At 47.7% G+C, this 22,751-nt stretch overlaps 1 protein-coding gene across 1 annotated transcript in view; it reads left to right on the plus strand.

Annotated features, from left to right (window-relative positions):
- LOC144805887 (uncharacterized) overlaps positions 1-22,751 on the plus strand; it is a 51,240-nt gene that overhangs the window by 20,377 nt on the left and 8,112 nt on the right. The window contains exon 3 of the mRNA XM_078672370.1: positions 4,141-4,210. The gene's annotated coding sequence lies outside the window, so the exon portion shown is untranslated. The remainder of the gene's footprint in view (positions 1-4,140; positions 4,211-22,751) is intronic.

Below are 22,751 nucleotides of genomic sequence, written 5' to 3' on the forward strand. Positions count from 1 at the left end.
TCCTGCGTTAAACCCGTTTGCACATGCAAAATCACTGTTGGCCATGTACAATTCCAAAATAGCAAGTTGCAGTTTTTTTGCGACTCTCTATTTAAGAATTGCAAATCGCAATTAGGAAGGGGCACTCCCTTCCTAATTGCGTCCGCAATGCTATGTGTGAATGTTTTGAGACCACAATTGCGGTCACAAAACACTTGCAAATGGCCACCCTCTTCAATAGGGTGGTAATGGAGTCGCAATTTCGAAGGGGTCCCCAGGGTACCCCTTCCACTTTGTGACTGTGCCTAAAAATATTTTTTAAGGGCCGGCTGCATTTAAAAAAAAGAAAGGAAAAAAAAAAGCTGCTTTATTAAAAAGCAGTCCCAGACATGGTGGTCTGCTGAGCCCAGCAGGCCACCATCCCTGGTAGGGCTGGCATTCCCAATGGGCTCGCAAATTGCGGGATGCTCATTAATATTAATGCGGTAATTGCAAACACAACAGTGATGGACAGAATGTGGATCAATGTCACACATTCACCCCAGTCCAAAGATCTGGGCCCAAATCCATCGTTTTTCCACTCCACACCACCCTGGGTTAGACAATGGCGATATGCAAATCAGCGCTGACCCTGTGCCCCATGGGAACAGTCCAGTCCGAACTACAAAAGCCATGTCCTTCGGACTGGACTGTTCCCATGGGGCCCAGATCTTTTGACTGGGGTGAATGTGTGACATTGATCCACATTCTGTCCATCATTGTTGTTTTTGCAGTAACCGCTCTAAGTGTACTGGGGATGCTCAGACGTGAGTCCCAGGCACTCCACACCACTGGAAGCAAGCTAGCCGGGCTGAAGAGAGGTGTTACCTCGAAACCGGGCCGGTCCTCGGATGCTTGTTTCCGTTCTGGGAAGGACATGGCTTTTGTAGTTCGGACTGGACTGTTCCCATGGGGCACAGGGTCAGCGCTGATTTGCATATCGCCATTGTCTAACCCAGGGTGGTGTGGAGTGGAAAAACGATGGATTTGGGCCCAGATCTTTTGACTGGGGTGAATGTGTGACATTGATCCACATTCTGTCCATCATTGTTGTTTTTGCAGTAACCGCTCTAAGTGTACTGGGGATGCTCAGACGTGAGTCCCAGGCACTCCACACCACTGGAAGCAAGCTAGCCGGGCTGATGAGAGGTGTTACCTCGAAACCGGGCCGGTCCTCGGATGCTTGTTTCCGTTCTGGGAAGGACATGGCTTTTGTAGTTCGGACTGGACTGTTCCCATGGGGCACAGGGTCAGCGCTGATTTGCATATCGCCATTGTCTAACCCAGGGTGGTGTGGAGTGGAAAAACGATGGATTTGGGCCCAGATCTTTTGACTGGGGTGAATGTGTGACATTGATCCACATTCTGTCCATCATTGTTGTTTTTGCAGTAACCGCTCTAAGTGTACTGGGGATGCTCAGACGTGAGTCCCAGGCACTCCACACCACTGGAAGCAAGCTAGCCGGGCTGATGAGAGGTGTTACCTCGAAACCGGGCCGGTCCTCGGATGCTTGTTTCCGTTCTGGGAAGGACATGGCTTTTGTAGTTCGGACTGGACTGTTCCCATGGGGCACAGGGTCAGCGCTGATTTGCATATCGCCATTGTCTAACCCAGGGTGGTGTGGAGTGGAAAAACGATGGATTTGGGCCCAGATCTTTTGACTGGGGTGAATGTGTGACATTGATCCACATTCTGTCCATCATTGTTGTTTTTGCAGTAACCGCTCGAAGTGTACTGGGGATGCTCAGACGTGAGTCCCAGGCACTCCACACCACTGGAAGCAAGCTAGCCGGGCTGATGAGAGGTGTTACCTCGAAACCGGGCCGGTCCTCGGATGCTTGTTTCCGTTCTGGGAAGGACATGGCTTTTGTAGTTCGGACTGGACTGTTCCCATGGGGCACAGGGTCAGCGCTGATTTGCATATCGCCATTGTCTAACCCAGGGTGGTGTGGAGTGGAAAAACGATGGATTTGGGCCCAGATCTTTTGACTGGGGTGAATGTGTGACATTGATCCACATTCTGTCCATCATTGTTGTTTTTGCATTAATATTAATGAGCCTCGCAATTTGCGACCCCGACCTAGTGTTGGTAGACAGCGGGAACCATCGCTCGCTGCAGTGGTGGAACCCTCAAAACTTAGCAAAAGGGCGGCCTTTCATAGACCCGATTCCACAGTAACCGGCTGGGGTGCCCATCTTCAACATTACAAAGTCCAGGGGCTGCGGTCAGACAAACACAAACGTCTCCACATCAACTACCTGGAACTTCTAGCAGTGTTCATAGCACTCAGCTTTTCTCACCCAACTTGTATGCAAGACTGTCTTAGTTTGCACAGACAACATGACAGCAATGTACTACCTACAGAAATAGGGAGGGACTCACTCTCTCCAGCTGTCGCACCTTCACAAAGCATTTGGGATTGGGCGATTCGCCAGAAAATCTATCTCCTAGCAGAACACCTCCCAGGAGTAGACTATGCTCAGCAGACACAGGTAGCATGTACACGAGTGGGAACTTCATCCCCAAGTTCTCCTTCCCTACGTTCAAAACTGAGGTTTTCCACAGATAGATCTGTTTGCCACAGTGCACAACACAAAAAGCCCAAACTCTGCATCCAGGTTCCCACACCCAGCATCCGAAGACAATGCCCTATGGACGATTTGGTCAGGGATATTTGCTTACGCTTTTCCGCCTCTCCTGCTAATTCCATTACTAGTTCGGAAGCTCAGACAAATGTCCCTCACTGATCTTAATAGCCCCCACTTGTTCTCGTCAACCTTGGTACTCTCATCCTTCGAACTCTCAGTGGTTCCACCTCAAAAGCTACATCTCACACCTTGTCTCCTCACTCAGAGCCATTGAGAATTCAGACATCCAATTCCCAGAGAACTCAACCTAGCCATTTGGCTCCTGAAGTCGTAGAGTTTGGTTATTTACAACTACAACCAGACTATATGAATGATTTCAAGGAAGCTAGTAAGCCAGCACTAGAGCATGTTATGCAGCAAATGGAAACGTTTTGTTGCCTATTGTAACAACAACAATATCAATCATCTTGATGCTTTTGTGCAGAACATCATTTGTTAACTGTTGCATTTACAATAATGTGGATCACTTACACATCCATTTTGTTTACACCTGGGAGTCGTAGCTGCATACTTGCAAAATAGACAACACCTATCTCTCTTCAGAGTACCAGTGATTAAAGCCTTCATGGAAGGATTAAAAAGGGTTATACCGCCAAGTATTCCCCCTGCTCCAGAGTGGAACTTAAAAACATAGTCCTTACAAGGCAAATGGGCCCGCCTTTTGAACCAATGCACAAATGTCCGTTACAATTCCTATCATGGAAAGTTGCTTTCCTCATAACGATAAACTCACTAAGGAGAGTTGATGAACTTCAGGCATTAACTATACAAGAGCCTTTCTTTCAACTTCACAAAGATTGAGGGGTTCTACGTACCAATCCTAAATTTCTCCTTGAAGTAGTTTCTGCTTAGGGGTAATTTGTGTGTGATATCAAATTAAAATAACATAACATTAGCATTTTCATTATTTATTGAACCATCGTAATTATTGTATAGAATTTATGTGCTGCAATGATAATAGAGCAAAAGACACACAATTGATGGACGGAATGCAGAACAAATCAAAACATTGATCCTCAGTCAAGAGATCTGGGTAAATCCATCATTATTTTGCTCACCATGCCACCCCAGTTCAGACATGGCCATATGCAAATCGGTCTTGACCCTGTGCCTTATGAGAACAGTCCAGCCCGAACTGCAATGATAATAGAAGCAGATAAAAGTAATTGGCAAAATAAGCACATTGAACAGAATAAATAGTTCCACCATCTTTTAAAACAATGTACATATGCAAGCATATAAAAACTGTATATAGCGTTTTCCTACTATGCTTTCCTGTGTGTGTGTGTCTGTGTGTGTGTCTGTGTGTCTGTCTCCCATTCCCTGTAGGGAAAGTATGTAGCTCCCCGTTGTAGAAGAGTCGGTCAAGAGGGAGCACACTGCATTGAATAGTTTCTTGGTGTGCACTTTTTATTAGTATTACAGGAAATCACAATGATTGATTGTCTCTGTTATATTCTTCTTTCCCACAGGGTCTTCTTCCTTAGTCCCTTAGGTGAGCCTCAGCCGCCGTCGTCTCTCGGACAGAAGAAAAAGACTCAGGTAAGTGTTTTTGCTTTATGGTTTAGTCAAGGGTGGCGTGAGGGATAAATAATAGCTATGCATAAATGTCAAGGGAGGGTGTAGAGGTTGGAGCAACCAAAAGAAAAAGAGTAGCCGATGATTTCTGCTCTTGTCTTTGTTTTCGTCTCACTTATTTCTTTTTCCCTGGTTCCCTTTCACCCCTTAGCCTCCCCTCCTGTCCCTCTCTTACTTAGCCCCTTTCCAAAAGCCCCGTAGATGCATACGTACCTGGAAGAGCCACGTCCCTTCGGGGCCATGGCGTGGTGACTCCGTGTCCTTCAGTGAGGTCTGGTCTTCTGGTTCGGCTTTCCCTCCTCCGCCAGGTTCGGGTGTTCTGCTCGCTGACAAGCTGTGACCTCCCCTGGGCTCCGGTTCTCTCTCTCGTAAAGCTGTTAGTCCTTCTCTGTCTTTCCGGTCTTCCCCGCTGGTTTTTACGCCTCGCGTTCCCATGCCGCGTGTAGCTGGACCAACTACTGACCAACCTGACGCACTCTCCGCCCCCGCCTTCTTCAAGTGTGTATCCTCTGATGTCCGTCCTCAGCTCCGGCTTAAAGGGGCCGCCTGCCGATTCCCCTCTCTCCACTTCTTGATGACAGCAAAGTGGACAACCGGTAAAAGGGGACTGTGAATATCGGAGGGGAGAAATATATGAAGGGATGGCAAGGCACTCCTTATCCTCTATCCCATCGTCTACCACAGGGGCTACCTGACACACCTCACCCCCAGACGCACCCAAAAATAGCTTATCCTAAAAACCCACCTCCCAAAAACAAGACACCAAACAAAAGGAAAATCTTACGAGCTTCAGGTGATGTCCCTAGTGTCTGAATGCTAGTGTTTGTTTAGGTTTACAGGAGTCCAGATGTTACATAGCAAACCTTGTCTATGCATGCCGTGTATTTTTCATTCATTATTGTAGTATTTATGTAATCCACTCATCGCGTGCCAGAAGGTAGATGTGTGTGGCTACAGTTGTTTATATAGCGCCAGACTAGATCTGGTCTATGTCTCCTGCTCCACAGCTTGTACCCGTAAAAGTGCATCCCTTGGAAGCAAATCCACTTGTATACCAGTTTAAGCATATTTATTCTCATAGAATCACTTTCAAAATCCACTGTTCCACAAGTAAATTCAAATTCAGTCTGCCCCAATTCATTTTGGGTGTTCTCCCTTCATCAGGGTATGCATGTGAGGAATCTATCTTGTATGTTGTGTGCGGAAAATAGTGAGGTATCGGGTTCTGTCAGGCCTACATACTCTGCAAAAACCCTCAAACACCATAGACAGAAATTGGCACGAAAACTGAAAATGCAAAGAGACAAGTTTATTAGGACCCCATGGGGTGGTGGTACATTCCTACAGCACCCTTCGGCAATGCAAGAAGTATCACACCGAACATCAGTGCGCGACCTCTTTTATACAGTTTAGCAGCAATAAAAAGGTAAGTGGTATACATTTGAACGGTTTTAGGTACATATAAGGGCATTTTTGGAACACAGCCAACATGTGGGAGCAGCTTAATACCACTGGTCAGTTAGGGGAACATTCCTAAGGAGTGACCGCTCTCTAGTCCAAAGATCAGATGGACGCATGCGCGAGACTGACCATTGCTAAAAATAGCCTGTTGCTGGGCAGGGTAAAGGTTCATTGGCATGAAGGAAGGACGAAAGGGCACGCTGACCAAGAGGCCGCATGTTCATACAAAATGGAAGCCACCGAATACAAAATGGCCCCCACACGTTTAGTCAAGTTAACAGAAATGTTCGTGTAGCTGAGCTTAACGCTAACTCAGGTACTGCCAAATTACGACAGACGACCCTTTTAGCGTTTAGCTGAAGCTACCTCATAATGGAAGTAGTCATTAATATCGATCAGCATAATTTGCTTGACTTCAGCATTACTCATCTGTACATTTTTAGCAATAGCTCATTTGGATGGGATACAGGCTGTAATACATACAGTACATAGAGTAGGACCACATTGAATACATAGGCAACAGAAGAAAAATATCCCAATAATCACACATAGAACACTTAGCAGTTTCCAACCCCAGGTACTAAGCAGACCCAAAACCAGCTAGAAAAAGTCCAAGTACCATTGTCAGTGTGAATTTCAGAAGCAATTCTGTGCAACCTAGAGATAGCATCATACACAGATGGTGAATTATCTGGCACATAAACGCAACAACTACTTCCGATGATGCGGCATGCACCCCCACGATCAGCTAATACCACGTCCAGAACCATCCGGTTCTGAAGTGTAACGATTCTTGTAATCTGAAGCTCTTCAGTTATATTCCCTAAAGCAGAAGCAGTTTCATTAGCAACTGCCTCCACAACACGTGTTAGCCGCCTAATTTTCCTGCTGTTTAGAGCGGCGCCCACAAAAGAAAATAACCCTAAATTAAAATCCACATATTGTTGTAGAGAGGTGTCAGTTTGATCAACCCCAACAATGTCCAATGTCCTCTTAACTCTATTTAAAATAAAATCATGATACAATACAAAATCATTATGGTACATAGGTGGGGCAATAAACACAGGGGGTAATACAAAAGATACATAACATGTACCTAACCATCCAAGAGGAAGACGATGATAACCTTTATTACCGCAAATAAAGTAAGTGTTTCGTGAGGCCACAAATGAAATACCATTAGGTGTATCAAAGGCAAGAGTAACATTGCATTCACTTCTCCCCACCGGAATTGTTCCCTTATTCCTAATACAGAGATCTGCTTTCGTATCAATGACAGTAATTACGTGTAAACTAGACATATTTGTAAGTCTCTGATTAGTGAAGATGCGAGGTGTAGACACATTGTCCGGTCGATATTCTTCCCACTCGAATTTAGTTCCTTCTGCTTGTGGATAGCCATCTCGATCGTTATAGCAAACTTTGTTCAATCGAAAAAGTAGTCCACCTTTTGTTGGCCATCTCAAAGTAAAGAGAAGAGTGTACCAAGCATTGCATGACCCATTGTGAGAAAAAGGAAGAGGAATAAGTGGGGTTCCTCCATTCTTCTGATGCCCAGGTAACATCCCACATACCCAACAGTTGGATGTGTTGGTCATATTATGCGTGTGGTGTAATATCTGAATGAAGCTATTATTCAAATAAGTCTGTCTATGTCTTTCTTCGTGATAGGGCAAAGTAAAATGAAAATGTTCAGATGGAATTGGAGTGGTAGGCAGTAAATAGTCCCATGCAGGAAATAGTCTTTCTATAGTCCAAGCTATTACTGCTATTACCACTATAGTCGTAGCAAAAAGAACTGCACCCAAAAATGTTCTATTTCTCAATGTCATAGGTGCCATAGTACAAAGAACAGAAGTCTCAAGAAACCAACTAAAAAATAAAAATATGGTGCTGAGAACCGAGGCTGCCGTTGAGTTTTTCTCCGAGATTCAAGACGGGTGTCGCTACACTGGACAGAACTGATTCCCCCCCCCCTTGATATTCCCGGCTTCCGTTTCACAAACCTCGGAACGGTTACCAACCAGTCATGAAAAATACAAAAAAAATTATTTCCTTGGCCGTAGATTGTATTTCACTCCACCAGAAATAGCGTGGTCCGGGAAGGCTCCCTCCGACTCGTTGGGCATAACAGCTGGGCTTTTCTCCGCATTCAAGATGTCTCTGTAATCGGACAGCACTTCAGGGTTCACCAGATCCGGAGAGACACGTCGTCAGTGCGTTGAATGTATCCACCGCTTCTTATTCGTGACTCGCACAGCCGTTCGCGTTGCCAGCAGCACTTGCTCAGGGCCACGCCACCTCGGCTCCAAACTGCTGGATCTCTCAAACACCCGGATCATGACATGATCGCCAGGACGAAGATTGTGAGCCTCTCCAATGGAATTGTCGGGGAGTGCTTCTCGAACCTGTTGATGAATAGAAAGTAAATCATTTGTTAATCGTGCCAAAGAATCGTTCATCATTATACAAGGCACATCATGTATCAAACAAGGCTTTGGAACTCCCCAGATATTCATAGGCCTTCCAAACACCACCTCATAGGGTGTGAGGCCAGTCCGAGAGTGTGGCACTGATCTAATAGACAATAATGCCAATGGCAAAGCGTCCGGCCATTTCAAAGACGTGGATGCCACGATCTTTGCTAGCTTCAGCTTCAAAGTCGCATTATACCTTTCTACTAAACCTGCTGACTGCGGGTGGAATACAGCATAGAACTTTTGTCTTATTCCCAATCCTTTCAGGACATGCTCCACTATTTTCCCAACGAAATGAGGGCCATTATCATTCCACAAAAATTTACAGACACCATAACGTGGGAAGTACTCTTTCAGTAACACCTTAGCTGTTGTTAACGCTGTATTATCCTTCGTGGGGTAGGCTTCAACCCATTTACTGAAAGCACACACCACCACTAGGACATACTTGAGGTTATTACAGCGCTCCAGCTGGATGTAATCCATTTGCAGTACTTCGAATGGTGCAGTAGGTGGAACGAACCCTCCTTTAGGAGTAGAGGTCCCTTTAGCAGGATTGTACTGTAGGCATATCAGACAGGTCTGTACTATTCTCCTAGCCGTGCTGGTAATCTCAGGATGCTCCCAAACTCATGTAAGCAACTTAGTAATCGCAAGAGCTCCAATATGTGCCAGCCCATGCATCATTTGAACCATTGCCTGCAAGTAAGCAGCAGGTAATTTCCATCTCTTCATGTCTTTGCTTCTCCAGCAACCCTCATCATCCAACACTCCCTCTATTGCCCATGCTGCAAGCTCCGCTTCAGACGCTGATTTCTGTATGTCTAAAACTTCCTCTCTAGCATCATGCCATCGCTCGGCTTGCGATCTCACCACATACATAGGGGAGTCATTTTGCAACATGGCAGTCTCTCTCGCTATGCGGTCTGCAAAAGCATTTCCTTGCCCTATTTTGTCTGTCACTTTCTTGTGTGCACTACATTTTATTATCGCCACCTTCTTTGGACATAATAGTGCATTCAGGAGGTCGCATACCAACTCTCCGTACATGATGTGTGTTCCGTGTGAGGTCATAAACCCTCGTTCCCTCCAGAGTAGGCCAAAATCGTGCGCTACTCCAAAGGCGTAACGACTATCAGTATAGATATTCACACATAGACCAGCGCTTAACTCACATGCTTTCGTTAAGGCTATCAATTCAGCCGCTTGAGCAGATTTTTGTGGTATTCGTGCTGTTTCTACCACTGTCTTAAGTGTCGTGATCGCATAGGCTGCGGAAGCCGTACCATCTGGCAATCTCACACACGATCCATCAACCCATAGTTCCCCATCTACATCAGGAAGTGGCGTGTCCTGTAAATCGACACGACCCTTTGTTTGTTCGTCAGTCAGAAAAACACAATCATGTTGTTCTTCCTCCTGGGTCTCAGTAACAGGATATGGCAATAAAGTAGCGGGGTTCAAAGTGGCGCACCTCTTCAATGTAATGTGTGGCGCCAACAGTGTTAATTTGTATCCCGTTAAACGGGCACTGGTTAGATGTTGCGTTTTCGTTTGGTTCAGCAAAGCATCTACTGCATGGGGAACTAACACCAACAATTTGTGTGACAAAACTATTCCCTCACTTTGACGTGTAGCTACTGCTGTTGCTGCAACTGCTCGAAGGCATCCAGGCAGTCCTCGAGCCACAGGATCGAGTACCGCTGAAAAATATGCGCAAGGCCTCTGTTTATCTCCGTGTAACTGTACCAAGACTGACAATGCGCACCCATCCTTCTCATATACATATAGTGTAAAGAGCTTTGTGTAATCTGGTGTACCTAACACTGGCGCAGAACAAAGAGCTTGTCTCAATTGTCCAAAAGCATTTTGACATTCGTCCGTCCATTCGAGGGGGAGTGGTGCAGTTTTGGACAGCAACGCTAACAAAGGTTTTACAATGTACGAGAATCCTAGTATCCATTGCCTACAGAAGGACGTCAAACCTATGAAAGCACGAACATCCTTCTGCGTGCAAGGGACTGGTGTATCTAAAATTGCTTGAATTCGGTCTGATGTTAATGCACGTCCCTCCTTAGACAAAAGATGACCAATATATGTCACCTTTGGTCTACAATATTGTAGCTTCTTCTGCGAAACCTTGTGATTGTGTTCCGCAAGGAAAAAGAGCAGGGAGAGGGTACTCTCCTCGCATTGCTCCTGTGTGTCTGCTGCAAGCAGAATGTCATCAACATATTGGATTAGTGCCACCCCAGACTGCAAATCAAATGAATCAAGTTGTCTTTTCAAAGCCTGACTATAAATGCTAGGACTTTCTGTGTAACCTTGAGGAACTCGACAAAATCTATAAGATTTATTATTTAATGTAAAACCGAACAAATATCGGCTATCAGGATGAATGGGGATCGAAAAGAAAGCGTTTTTCAAATCGATCACCGTAAATGTAGTAGCTGTGGGTGGGACCAGAGTAAGTAATGTGGTGATATCGGACACTACTGGATACTGGGGTACAACTATCTTATTAATTTCTCTCAAATCAATAATGAAACGATAAATCTTGGAGTCTGTATCTTTCTTTAGAATCGGCAAAATTGGACTGTTGCAAACATTGTAGGGAACTTCCTCCACCACCCCGGCCGTTATCAAGTCATTCACAATATGTGTCAAAGCCAGTTCGCCTTCTCTAGAGATCTTGTACTGATGAACACGAGGTAAAACCGCTCCCTCCTTCACAGTAATGCGCACAGGAGGAATAATCATTCGACCCACATCAGTATCGGAAGTAGCCCATAACGTGCTTGGAAGGGAAGCTAATGCATCGGACTCTTGCATGAGGCACAATCTCTCAATTTCTGGGTAGTTCTCATTCAAAATAACCCACACCCCTTCAGGGGCACAGCGTATTGTTGCATGAAAATGCTTTAGCATATCAAGTCCCATAATATTATCTGGTGTATTTGAAGATAATAAAAACGAACATGGGGCAGTAAATTTATCAACATGAAATGTAAGGGGTTGAGACAATGGGCTTAGTGAAGGTGTTCCATCGAACCCTATTGCTGTAATCGTTTCGCCAGACAGGGGAGCCCTTGGAACCAAGCGTTTGGACAGAGCACTACGAGTAGCTCCTGTGTCGACCAGAAACTGATCAGTAGAACCCAAAACATGTGCTGATATATATGGACCCCTTTGATCAACTGGTACTTCAACCGATTCCACACCCCATCCTACGCAATCCTATGCATGTCTATTATCCTGTGACTCAGTATTTTCTCCTTCAGCTATCTGGTATTGATTCCGCCGATCAAAAGTATTATGTTCAACCTGACCACGACCCCTCTCTTCAAACCTACCACGATCATTCGCTCCACCTCTTGGTCCTGAATAACTATTCCGTGACCTTCCACTTCCTCGACCTCTCTGACTAAGCTGTTCACGAAGTACCAGACAATCTGCGAGCCAATGTCCAAACTGCTTACAGTATGCACACTGATCCTCAGATATGTCGGAACGAGGGGGAGACGTAACGTACGATCCTCGTCTACCCCTATCATTCCCTCTCGATTGCGTAGCACAAACCTGTGCCAACATCACTTTCGTCTTTAAGTCCTTCACTTTCGTCTCACTACTTTCTTTAGCCTCTAGTTCCTGACGTTCATAATACTGAGCCATAGTTAATAAGGAGGCAGGCGTTGCCGTGGTCCATGAACTTTCACTAGCCTTTAATCGCTTTGCAATTTCCGGTAGGAGATTAGCCACATACTTGTCTACGAATAAGTGCCTGCCCGTGTCCTCTGTTAATGATTGTCCACTGTAATCATGGAATGCTTCCTCAAAACGTGAGAAGAAATCAGAAACCGATTCGTCTGACTTCTGCTTACAAGACGCTAACACTGTCCAATCTATTTTCTTAGGGGGGACAAGCGTTTTTAATTTATTCAAGATAGCTGTTGGTAATTCTAAAATTAACTGACACGGTTTACATGCAGGTTCCCTATCTAAATCAGCTCTCACTATGTCCTTCCACTCTGCACCTAATGTCGTTCGATCGTCAAACTTACGAATCGCCCTCCACATATCAGGAGGCAATATCAGTCCAAAGAAAAGATCAATATCAACTAATGTCATAATACACGAAGAAATAGCACCCTCCACACCTTCATAGAAAGCTGCTGGATTTTTACGGGGGTCAGGCAAAGCATTCTTAAGTGCCATAACATCTGCTCTATTCCATGGCGTATAAACCCAATTATACACAAAATAGCCCTTTGAATCTTTAGACATCTTATCATCATCCGTACCGTCCCCTTTGGGAGGGACATACAAAGGTGCGGCTTCCCTCATAGGCAAAACATTAATCGCAACACTCTTATCTGATCCATAGATAGGGCACACTCGAGAAGTTTCCGTCGATTCAGACGCTGGTGGGTTCGATGCCTTTTTCACCGCTCGCAATCGTGTCGCCTCATCCCGTAACCAAATCAACCGTCGGAAAAATTCCTCCGCATCTGAAAGAGCAAAAACACCTTTACGGAAATTCTCACGACCAACTGATATATCCTTAGGTTCAAACTCAGGAGATTGTTTTCTAAACCGCTCAACAACTTCGCCTGCAAAATGATCTAAAAAATACAATCGTTCCATGTCGGACCACTTACTCATAAAATCATCAACCTCTGAAACAGTTATAGAATTTGCATTAAGTTTACGGGCAATCGAACGCAATTCCGTCATACGCTCGGCATGTAACCTGGTACGTTGTCTGTCCTGATTATCCTCGTCCGATTCCACATCCGGAGCTGTAGGCTGAACATACGGAGGCGGGCAACGATCTAACAATGAAAAATCATCTAATTCATTAGTAAGGACAGGATAGAGAGGACGCCAAAGAGGAAACTGACCATTAACCTGCAAGTTACGTTCTCGACTCTCTTTCTCTTTCTGTTCCTGCAATTCCTTCTCCTGTAGCTGTAAAGCTTTATCCCGAGCAGCCTTTCGCTGCTCTTTGTCTGCCAAGGCTTCTGCACGCTTCATTCGTTCACGCACCGCTTTCTCCCACATACTCACACAATCAAACATATCCTGTCTAGACCTGCGCTGAAACAAACACTGTTCTACATACTGGACTTTTCGCAAGTCGAATGACCCATGTAGTGGCCATTGCAATTCGCGATCAGGTTTAGTGTATTTGTGCCATAACGTGCTATACATTATGGGAGGAAGGCCAAATTTAATGTACATTTCGCGATTAGGAGTCCCCTCTGGGGGAGCCAGCTGAGATTCATTTAATCGATAAGTGGTACCATTTCCAAAGCAGCACATTCCTCGGAGTGTGCTGAGAACAGGCATGTTCAAAATATCACGAAAAAAACGCGATATTACATAAAATGGCACTTAAGGGTACTTACGCACGATGTGCCGTCAAACAAATTCAAAAGCAGAGAAATATCCCTACATGCCTGCCTATGTGAGGTGCACTCCACATATAATTCAAATCATAGGTCCAAACGTTAGCTAACTCATACAAATTCAAATTCAAATTCAAAAAGCCACAGTAAGTGTCAGTAGACTACCTTACCAAACATAAGCTTACCAAAGATCTTCAAAAGTGTCCAGATTTCCAACTGCCAAGTTCCGTAGCCGAATCAGCCAAAACAGGCACTACACGACAAGCCAAACGATCAGAATCTTAGTCAAGGACCGGCGCCACCTGGAAGGTCAGATCAGAAGGAAGGGAAAAACACCGTGGGTGCCGAGACTCGGGTCACTCAGTGGCAGCGTACGCGTCCATAGCGAGTTTCCAATCCTTCGTTGTGACCTCTCCTTCGGGCATCCGAGTCGCCGATGAGTCCCTTCGTGGTCGCCAATTGAGGTATCGGGTTCTGTCAGGCCTACATACTCTGCAAAAACCCTCAAACACCATAGACAGAAATTGGCACGAAAACTGAAAATGCAAAGAGACAAGTTTATTAGGACCCCATGGGGTGGTGGTACATTCCTACAGCACCCTTCGGCAATGCCGAACATCAGTGCGCGACCTCTTTTATACAGTTTAGCAGCAATAAAAAGATAAGTGGTATACATTTGAACAGTTTTAGGTACATATAAGGGCATTTTTGGAACACAGCCAACATGTGGGAGGAGCTTAATACCACTGGTCAGTTAGGGGAACATTCCTAAGGAGTGACCGCTCTCTAGTCCAAAGATCAGATGTACGCATGCGCGAGACTGACCATTGCTAAAAATAGCCTGTTGCTGGGCAGGGTAAAGGTTCATTGGCATGAAGGAAGGACGAAAGGGCACGCGGACCACGAGGCCGCATGTTCATACAAAATGGAAGCCACCGAATACAAAATGGCCCCCACACGTTTCGTCAAGTTAACAGAAAGGTTCGTGTAGCTGAGCTTAACGCTAACTCAGGTACTGCCAAATTACGACAATAGTGACATAAGAATTAACTTGCATTGCAATCTAATCCTACAGATACATAAATTAATAGTTTACTGCATGTCCTGGTAGAGCCTAACTGCAAGTCTGCGTTTGTGTTATACCAGGGTCTTCACCTTTTCGATAGTGTGAGCTACTTCTGATCGAGGAGAATTATCCTGATCCACTGCCTTTATCACGTGGCTTAGCTAAGGGTAGATGAATGCCAAGCATCTTAATTGCGCCCCTAGAGCACCCAGTCCTGCTGCAGTGAGCACATAGCATTTGTAGCACTGGGTTAGGAAAGGTTTACCTGTAGGGCCCCTAAGCCTTTGTAGCACTGTTAGGTTTACCTGCGGGACCCCAAGCATTTATGGTACTGGTAGGAACGGTGTATCTGTGGGGTCCCCAGGGACCCGTTTGGTTCATTTTATTCTTATTAACGAATCCCATCTGAGAGGTGAGTGTTTCACTGAGGGTTGTGGTCTCTTTGTCATACAATACATGGGATGGCATTGTTCTCTCTGAGTGAGTGTGAAGACAGAAGACTTCTATTATCTGGTGAGTTGCCCTCCTGTTCATTGGCTCCTGTCCAGATCCTGGCCCTGGTTTAACAATTCAAGATTAATGTTCAGTAGTGGCAGTCACAGTATAAGGACTGTGAGCAAGACCTGCTGTATAGTTTTCGCTGCCCTAGGAAATATACCTGCGCTGATTGCAGTGTCCGATTTATAAAAAATTGCACATAGGGTGCCCCTTAGAGGGGTCCCGTAAAATCTACCACTCCTCAGTGTGGTCACCGACTGGCCTGAGCCAGCCTGCTACCACCAGACAGTGTTCTGTCCTCATGGAGAGAGTGCCTGTGCACTTCGAGGTCAATAACAATGCCTTTCCTGGGTGGAGGTGCTCACACCTCCCCCTAGTCAGGTGAAGCCATCTGTGGTAAGGATTTTCAAAGGCCTTGCCGCCTTGGTAATGCGACCCCAGCCTCTCCTGTTAGAGGGAGCAAGCGATCTTCCTGTCCTCACCCCCTTTTAGGCGCAAGGATAGGTGGGAAACCTTAGATACAACAGGAGGTGTGCCCCCCGCCCCCTCTATTAACTCCATCCTTCAGGTGCTGGAGGCGAGGTGAAGTACACTTTGTAGTGCCCACCCTCTTGAAGATGATGGGCCTTATCCAATCAGGGCTAGGACTATGTCCCCTTCCCACAGGAGGTGGGCATGATAGAGGGTATAGACACCCCAGGAAAGGGGCCCATTAGCCTCTACCTGTCACTCCCTTGTAACACCCTTAAATCAAGATTTTAGGTGTCATCCCCAGACCATGAATTTCAGTTCTTGGCGACCTAAGGGCACTGCAGTCTTCTCTGCTGCTGAGGATCTGTAGAGAACTATTGTCTTGGTCCCAGTCCTACTGGCCTGTCTGCATCCCTGGATGATCCAGAACCAAAAGTCAAGTCGTCTTGCAGCCCAGCGACCTCCAGAACCTTGGGAGGACTACCTGCCTTCGATAAAGGGCAATCTAGTTTTATGTAGTGTGATTTGGCCAGGGAGTGTCAGGACAAGACAAGCTATGTTACTCACTCTATATTTGCAAACTTTGTGTTTTTGGTCTAATCACTCTCACTAATGTGCACTGTATTTCGTAAGCGTCTTATCCTTCCACAGGATGAGTCAGTCTTGTCTTGGTCTCTTTCCTGTTTCCCGGCACTTAAATGGCACACCGAACACTCGAGAGAGCAGTGACCCACCAGCAGGCTTTTGTGGAGCACTTTGGTCCTGGTTGTAGGGCTGCATTCAGTAGGGCACCCACTCTGTCTTTTCTTTGCAGTTGCCTGAAGATCGGTACAAAAGGGGGTGGTGATGGACGGAGCATCTGAACCAATCAAACACTCACACCCAGTCAACAGATCTGGGTTGAATCCATCACCGTTCTTTAGCCCACTCTGCCACCCCAGTTCAGACATTGCCATATGCAAATCAGTCTGACCCTGTGCCTCATGGGAACAGTCCAGCCCGAACTGCCAAGCCATACCTTCCCTGGACCGGAATCAAGCTTCCTAGGACCAGTTTCTGGCATTCCAGCCGTCTTCAGCCAGGCTTGCTTGAATCCAGTAGCAAAGTGAGCAAGGGACTTAACGTCTGAGCATACCCTGCCGACTTATGGTGACAAAGCGGTACAAAAGGGGTGGTGATGGACGGAGCATCTTAACCAATCAAACACTCTCACCCAGTCAAAAGATCTGGGTTTAATCCATCACCGTTCTTTAGCCCACTCTGCCACCCCAGTTCAGACATGGCCATATGCAAATCAGTCTGACCCTGTGCCTCATGGGAACAGGCCAGCCCGAAATGCCAAGCCATGCCTTCCCTGGACCGGAAACAGTCTTCCGAGGACCGGTTTCTGGCATTTCAGCCGTCTTCAGCCCGGCTTGCTTGAATCCAGTGACAAAGTGAGCAAGGGACTCACGTCTGAGCATACCCTGCCAACTTATGGCGAACAAAGTGGTACAAAAGGGGTTTGTGATGGACAGAGCATCTCAACCAATCAAACACTCACACCCAGTCAACATATCTGGTGTGAATCCATCACCGTTCTTTAGCCCACTCTGCCACCCCAGTTCAGACATGGCCATATGCAAATCAGTCTGACCCTGTGCCTCAGGGGAACAGTCCAGCCCGAACTGCCAAGCCATGCCTTCCCTGGAATGGAATCAAGCTTCCTAGGACCGTTTTCTGGCATTCCAGCCGTCTTCAGCCAGGCTTGCTTGAATCCAGTGGCAAAGTGAGCAACGGACTCAACGTCTGAAGATCAGCAGTCCCAAGATAGCAGTCACACCTGGCCTGTCTGTAAGTGCAGCCCCTCTGGAGGCCCGACCGTCAGCAATTGAGCCCACACTGTGGCCGGCTGGACCACAGGCGTAAGCTCAGACAGGGTGTTCGACACTGGAGTAGTTATTGTCCCTCATGGGCCTCTGACACAGAGTAGTCAGAAATTCAGCAGCTAAAAGCCCGACTCAGGCTCTCCAGGAAGTCAGTAGATTCAGACTCTGTTGTGTTCAGGATTTGGCAAATGCAACCTTGAACGGGCCGGTTGGCAGCAAACAGTCGTCCAACTGGGCCTCTACAATCACGTTGTCGTAGAGTATTATTTTCTGCCTTGAACTGTTGCGAGAGTCTTGTGGGGGGGTGTCCCTCAGACTAGCTGGTCCTGCTGGATGGCTTTCCGGCCCGCCCTACAGATAACGAGGAGGTGTTGCACCTTGCTTCTTCCAGGACAGCCTTGTCCTCCTGCTGGATAGTCAAACTCCCTTCCCTTTCTTACCAGGCAGGAAAGCTTCTAGGCAGACTTCTAGGCTCTGCAGGACAGGTACACAGCTTCTCCATTAAGTAATTCAGCCTGCAGGTGATGTCCCTTCAACTTAGATAAACTGTCAGGCTGACACCATCCCTGGTGGCACAGCAGGCACCTGAGTACTTTGTAGAGCACATTATTCCTTCGTAACAGAGGACTTTGAACTAGGGTATAAAAAGGGATATATGGTCCCACTTGCATACACAACTGGCAGGCAGGAGATGCAGTTTACTCTGTCGCACTCTCACATTGCATTTAAGCTACGCACACCGATACCCTAAACACGCACTTGATGTTAGCGCAAAGTCTGTGCACAGGCATAGAAATGGAGCATTACATGTGTGTGTCAGTAGGACGCCACTCCACTGACCATGATGCAAAGATCACATCATGCTATTGATCCTTACAACAGGGTGCATTGCCACCACCGCTCTGTCTGGTAACAGGTCACAGGACCGGTCCAAGACCTCTCATAGTCCCTTGTTAGAAGTTGCATAGTACTGATATGGCAGAAAAATATCATGTAATTGTTTTTTTTTACTTTGTGGTAGATTTACCCCAGTAACGTGCAGTCACAAGTTTGACCCCATTGACTGGGGAGTTGCCACGTGGAACAGATTCTTCTGCCTGTCAAACCACATGCCATTCACTATTTCATTTTTTTTTTTTCCTTTAGATAATTTATTGATAAAAAGCGGCAACACATTGATACCTTGCTGCTTCCATTGCTCAGCATTCAAACTCTACATCAGCTTGAACTTGAATTGCAGTTTCTCCGAGAGCATTGTTTTTTTTGTTTTTTTTTAAGACCTTTATTGCATAGATGGTAAATATCTTACATGTTACACATAGCGGCTCTCAGGGGCCAGCCGGGCAGAAAACAATCGGGTAAACCTATGACTAGATGACACAGCCATTTAGCCGACAACCCGGGGGTCCGGCGGCGAGTCTCATATGGGTGTATATGCAGCCATCCGATGTGCAGGTATTTTAGCATTAGATCTTGTATTTTTGTCTTACATTGTAGAGATTTGCTTTGCAGCGATCACCCAGCATTAGTGCCATGATAGCTATCCCCCAATTCCCCGCAAATAGCCGAATAGTCAGTCGTAGGCAACCAATAGCGGGGGGGGGATCTGCAACAGATGGTTTACCAGATCCGTGACCGTAATGCTGACTATGAAACGACTAGGTGTACAATAGTATAGCTCACTGAGGCATAGTGGTAGGTGGTTATGTGCGGCAGGGTGAGTCTGCAGCCGTTTCAGGCAGGCCTCAAGTGTCTGGTAGTATGGTGTCTGTGTGGTCTCCCAGCGTTGGTATTGGGAGGTCGCAAGAGACGCAGCGATATCTGATAGGCTGTGCAGAGGGTCTCTTGTTAACATGGGTGAGGGTGTGTGCAGAGTCGTATCTCTCTCAATGTGTAAGTGTCACCGTGGCTCCGCATGGTATGTGTAGCTCAAGATCAATAAGGTATCGCTTCTTGTTAGTGACATGCTGCATCTAACGTCTTCCTTTGTGTGAAGAAATGGGTCCGGTCAGGGAACACGACCAGTTAACAAACCATTCCCTATGCCTACATCTTGGCAGGGAAAATCTGGGGGGCAGGGCCAGTAAGGAAGGGGTAGGGGGGGATTTCGTCACAGGACCTCATATGCGGTGGCGGTTGTGGGGCAGGGCCTAGCAGGGCTTCTCGCCACGTGAAGTGCGCAGGTCAGTCGAGGCAAAGGCTGTGGCTGGTGTGTGGCGCTGTGTGGGCGTCCGGTGCAGTGCGTAGTATAGTAAGTGCCTATAGTCGTTAGTGTATATCTCAAAGTCCAGAGAGGCGGGTGAGCGGGGGAGAGGGGGGCAGGGCCATGTCAGCTTCCGGTGTTAAGAGGTGTTGTAATGCGTCGGTACGAGTGTGTCTCATGTAATCCCCTGCTCCTGGCAGGTGCGTCGGAACGCCTTGAGGAAGTCTTCCCAGAGCTGAGCAATAGGGAACTTACGCAATCCCGCTGTTTCCTCGCGGAGAAGCCCCGTGCCTTCCGCTCGCCCCCAGTTGGTAAAGGAGGCGCGCCAGTGCTGTGCGTGAGGGGGGGTCGCTGCCTTCCAATGCTTGGTAAGCAGACGTTTGGCCGTTATGAGCCCCATGTCCCAGAAGCACGTCTGCACTTTGGTAAGTTTAGTGCGTTTGTATAGCCCCAAGATGCACGCTTCCCACGTGTGCGGTACCTGCTCGCCAGTGCTGCGTGTGAGCAGCGTTATAACTTCAGTCCAGTACATGTGTACATCGGGGCAATGCCACAACATATGCAAGAGGTCCGCTCCGTTCAGAGAGCAGCGCGGACAAGCGGCATCAGTGGTTGTAAAGTACCTGTTTATCTTGTCGGGTGTCAGATAAGCTCGGTGCAAGATGTAGAATTGAATTATTCTAAAACGGGGGTTGCGTGGGATGTATGTCGGTCCGGCTAAGATTATCGCCCATTCTTTGTCAGTCCATGCTTGTCCTCTATCCATCGCCCATTTGTCCCGTAGCGGCAATGTAGACGGTTGCGAGTGCATTAGTAGGGCCTGCGCTAACCAATGTATGACATGTGAGCCATCTCCCATGACGTGGAGATACTGCATAAAGCTGTGCATCGGCAGTTCGTCCCTCATGTCGCCCCAAGACTGGGTGAGCGTGCGTAAGAGGGACGCATGCAGTAGGAACTGGCCAGCTAGGATTTCCGTGCTAGCGGCCAGGTCCGCAAAGGTGAGTAGCGTTCCGTCAGTGTAGAGATCTCCCAGAGTGTCCACCCCCGCCTGTGTCCAGCTAGTTAGTCGAGTCACAGTTAGTGCATCCACTAGCCCTGGAGTACCCAGAATTGGTAGTATCGGAGCGTATGGCGTCGTCACCCGGGTGAGCCGTAAACAACGCAGGAAACATCTGCGCGCCACCGCCAGGTGTAGTTGTAAGGGGCAGGGAGTCCGGGTTATCGGGTGGAACAGCGTGCAAATTTGTGTTTGCGTCCAGGCAGCAGTGTCCGAAGCAGTATCTTCGAGGTGTTTGCCGCTGAGCCACCCCGTCACCCACTGCATCTGTGCCGCGAGGTAGTATAGCTCCATGTGAGGGACTGCTAGGCCCCCTGCTCAGTTGGCATGTAGAGCTTGGTCAGCGCTACGCGGGGCCGGTCCGTGTTCCAGATGAGACTGCGTAGCAGAGTGTCTAGGTCAGGGAATATTTTATTTGGTACGTATGTGGGCAGATTGGCAAAATAGTACAGCAGTCTCGGCAGCACTATCATTTTAGTAAGTGCTATGCGGCTCGGGACATTTAGAGGTAGGGTGTTCCAGAACTTGATCTGTGCCCGAATCGAGGCGATGGCCCGCAGGAGATTCCCCTCTAGGATATCCATCGGATTCCGATATATTCGGATCCCCAGGTATCGGAATGTAGTGGGATGCCATTGCAATCTACCTCCGCCCAGACGCACGTCGCATTCGGGCGTGTCTGGACTAAAGGAAAAAGCCCCCGATTTGGACCAATTAACTCGCAGTCCAGACATTTCTTCGAAAGTTTGGAAGACGTCGGCCAGGGAGTCAGGGATGTTAGTTATGTCTCTGACGTACAGCAGCAGGTCGTCTGCATATAGTGACACTGCGCGGAGGCCATCTATTAGCGGGATCCCCCATTCAGGCCCCTGAGTCCTGAGGATTGTGGCCAGGGGTTCCATGGCCAAGGAGAACAATAGAGGCGACGGGGGCAGCCCTGTCTGGTGCCTCTCCGAACCCGAATAGTGTCCGAGAGCAGCGCGCCCGTGCGATCTCGGACCGTCGGTTTGTCGTACAGCAGGCCCACCATGGCTTCGTATCCTCCTCCCAGTTGGTACTTTTCCATAACCGCTCCCAGGTAGGGCCACTCGACCGAGTCAAAGGCCTTTTCAAGGTCTAGTACCAGGCATCCTGCTCTGGGCCACTGATGGGTGGCGTATTCCTGTATACGGAATAGGCGGCGGATATTGTGGGAGGTGTGGCGTGTCGGAACAAAACCGTTTTGGTCCTGGTGCACCAGGCGGGGCACATAGGGGGCCAGTCTCCGGGCTAGTGTGGAGGCCAGTATCTTATAGTCCGTGTTTAGCAGCGCCAGGGGACGGTAAGAGCCCATCTGCGTGCAGTCCTTGTCAGGCTTCGGGATGGAGATCAGGGTTGCTTCATTCAACGATGCGGGTAAGAGCGCATCTTCCGCTGCTGCGACGTACACGCTCAGAAGCCGCGGAATGAGTATATCCGCGCCTGCCTTATAAAATTCGGCCGGAAGCCCGTCCGGGCCAGGGGATTTGCCGTTAGATAGGTGAAAAATTGCTTCGCGGATCTCGTCAGGGTCAAGCGAGGCTCCTAGTTCGTCCTGTTGTGTGGTAGTCAGGTGTGGCATGAGCAGAGGGGAGAGATAATGAGCAATGTCCGAGCGTGTGCGCAGCAGTCGGGAGCGATATAATGCTTCGTAGTGGTGAGTGACTGCATCGTGAATCTGATGTTGCGAGTACAATAGGCCCCTCCCTTCCGCGTATATCGCCGCCACTAGGGATGAGCGGGATTCCTGTGAAATCAGCCAGGCCAGTAACTTGCCAGGTCTATCACTTAAGTGATGTGTCCTCGCCGAGTGCGCTGCGTAGTTAATGTCTCGGAGCCGCTCCAGTAGGCTTGCATGTTCTGCGCGCGCCCCCTGCAGTGAATCAGCGCTACCGTCAACTGCCTCCCCCTCCCTATCCAGTAGGTCGGATTCTATCCGGGTCAGTTCACTTTCTAGTTGTCGCCCCATGTGACC

This window comes from Lissotriton helveticus (assembly GCF_964261635.1).
Source record: "Lissotriton helveticus chromosome 1_1 unlocalized genomic scaffold, aLisHel1.1 SUPER_1_unloc_31, whole genome shotgun sequence".
Taxonomy (NCBI): Eukaryota; Metazoa; Chordata; class Amphibia; order Caudata; family Salamandridae; genus Lissotriton; species Lissotriton helveticus.